This window comes from Aristolochia californica, unplaced genomic scaffold (assembly GCF_029961685.1).
Source record: "Aristolochia californica isolate CCGP_79_NKW_82.1479 unplaced genomic scaffold, dmAriCali1.0.hap1 SCAF_505, whole genome shotgun sequence".
Lineage (NCBI taxonomy): Eukaryota > Viridiplantae > Streptophyta > Magnoliopsida > Piperales > Aristolochiaceae > Aristolochia > Aristolochia californica.
Window position 1 is genome coordinate 1 of NW_027182221.1, and position 2,500 is coordinate 2,500.

The window sequence follows — 2,500 nt, forward strand, 5'->3', positions numbered from 1 at the left end:
GTTATGTATGGATGATGAAATTCCATTGATACAGAGCCAATTCCAATAGACTTATTGGACGTTCCCATTGGCGTGCATCCAGCAGGAATTGAACCTACGAATTTGCCAATTATGAGTTGGGCGCTTTAACCATTCAGCCATGGATGCTTAACAGAGATCATCGTCATCGTACATCGTGAATAACCAAATTCCAATTGAAATGAAATCTTTAGGAGGAATCAATGAAAGGACATCAATTCAAATCCTGGATCTTCGAATTGAGAGAGATATTGAGAGAGATCAAGAATTCCCACTATTTCTTAGATTCATGGACCCAATTCGATTCAGCGGGATCTTTCACTCACATTTTTTTCCCACCAAGAACGTTTTATGAAACTCTTTGACCCCCGAATTTGGAGTATCCTACTTTCACTTTCGCGTGATTCACAGGGTTCAACAAGCAATCGATATTTCACGATCAAAGGTGTAGTACTGCTTGTAGTAGCGGTCCTTATATATTGTATTAACAATCGAAATATGGTCGAAAGAAAAAATCTCTATTTGATGGGGCTTCTTCCTATACCTATGAATTCCATTGGACCCAGAAATGATACGTTGGAAGAATCTTTTTGGTCTTCCAATATCAATAGGTTGATTGTTTCGCTCCTGTATCTTCCAAAAGGGAAAAAGATCCCTGAGAGTTGTTTCATGGATTCGAAAGAGAGTACTTGGGTTCTCCCAATAACTAAAAAGTGTATCATGCCTGACTGGGGTTCGCGGTGGTGGAGGAACCGGATCGGAAAAAAGAGGGATTCTAGTTGTAAGATAGCTAATGAAACCATAGCTGGAATTGAGATCTCATTCAAAGAGAAAGATATCAAATATCTGGAGTTTCTTTTTGTATCCTATACGGATGATCCGATCCGCAAGGACCATGATTGGGAATTCTTTGATCGTCTTTCTCCGAGGAAGAAGCGAAACATAATCAACTTGAATTCGGGACAGCTCTTCGAAATCTTAGTGAAACACTTGATTTGTTATCTCATGTCTGCTTTTCGTGAAAAAAGACCAATTGAAGTGGAGGGTTTCTTCAAACAACAAGGAGCTGAGGCAACTATTCAATCAAATGATATTGAGCATCTTTCCCATCTCTTCTCGAGAAACAAGGGGGGTATTTCTTTGCAAAATTGTGCTCAATATCATATGTGGCAATTCCGCCAAGATCTCTTCGTTAGTTGGGGGAAGAATCAGCACGAATCGGATTTTTTGAGGAACGTATCGAGAGAAAATTGGATTTGGTTAGACAATGCGTGGTTGGTAAACAAGGATCGGTTTTTTAGCAAGGTACGGAATGTATCGTCAAATATTCAATATGATTCCACAAGATCTATTTTCGTTCAAGTAACGGATTCTAGCCAATGGAAAGGATCTTCTGATCAATCCAGAGATCATTTCGATTCCATTAGGAATGAGGATTCGGAATATCACACATTGATCAATCAAACAGAGATTCCGCAACTAAAAGAAAGATCGATTCTTTGGGATCCTTCCTTTCTTCAAACGGAACGAACAGAGATAGAATCAGATCGATTCCCGAAATGCCTTTCTGAATATTCCTCAATGTCCCGGCTATTCACGGAACGTGAGAAGCAGATGAATAATCATCTGCTTCCGGAAGAAATCGAAGAATTTCTTGGGAATCCTACAAGATCAATTCGTTCTTTTTTCTCTGACAGATGGTCAGAACTTCATCTGGGTTCGAATCCTACGGAGAGGTCCACTAGAGATCAGAAATTGTTGAAGAAACAACAAGATGTTTCTTTTGTCCCTTCCAGGCGATCGGAAAATAAAGAAATGGTTGATATATTCAAGATAATTACGTATTTACAAAATACCGTCTCAATTCATCCTATTTCATCAGATCCGGGATGTGATATGGTTCCGAGGGATGAACCGGATATGGACAGTTCCAATAAGATTTCATTCTTGAACAAAAATCCATTTTTTGATTTATTTCATCTATTCCATGACCGGAACAAAGGGGGATACACGTTACACCACGATTTTGAATCAGAAGAGAGATTTCAAGAAATGGCAGATCTATTCACTCTATCAATAACCGAGCCGGATCTGGTGTATCATAAGGGATTTTCCTTTTCTATTGATTCCTACGGATTGGATCAAAAAAAATTCTTGAATGAGGTATTCAACTCCAGGGATGAGTCGAAAAGGAAATCTTTAGTGGTTCTACCTCCTATTTTTTATGAAGAGAATGAATCTTTTTATCGAAGGATCAGAAAAAAATCGGTCCGGATCTCCTGCGGGAATGATTTGGAAGATGATCCAAAACCAAAAATAGTGGTATTTGCTAGCAACAACATAATGGAGGCGGTCAATCAATATAGATTGATCCGAAATCTGATTCAAATCCAATATAGCACCTATGGGTACATAAGAAATGTATCGAATCGATTCTTTTTAATGAATCGATCCGATCGCAACTTCGAATATGGAATTCAAA

General features: G+C 38.6%; 1 non-coding gene across 1 annotated transcript; it reads right to left on the bottom strand.

Annotated features, from left to right (window-relative positions):
* Positions 1–73: 73 nt before the first annotated feature.
* Positions 74–147, bottom strand: TRNAM-CAU (transfer RNA methionine (anticodon CAU)). Its single transcript has one exon. It is a non-coding gene; the product is annotated as a tRNA-Met (tRNA).
* Between the last annotated feature and the right edge of the window lie 2,353 nt (positions 148–2,500).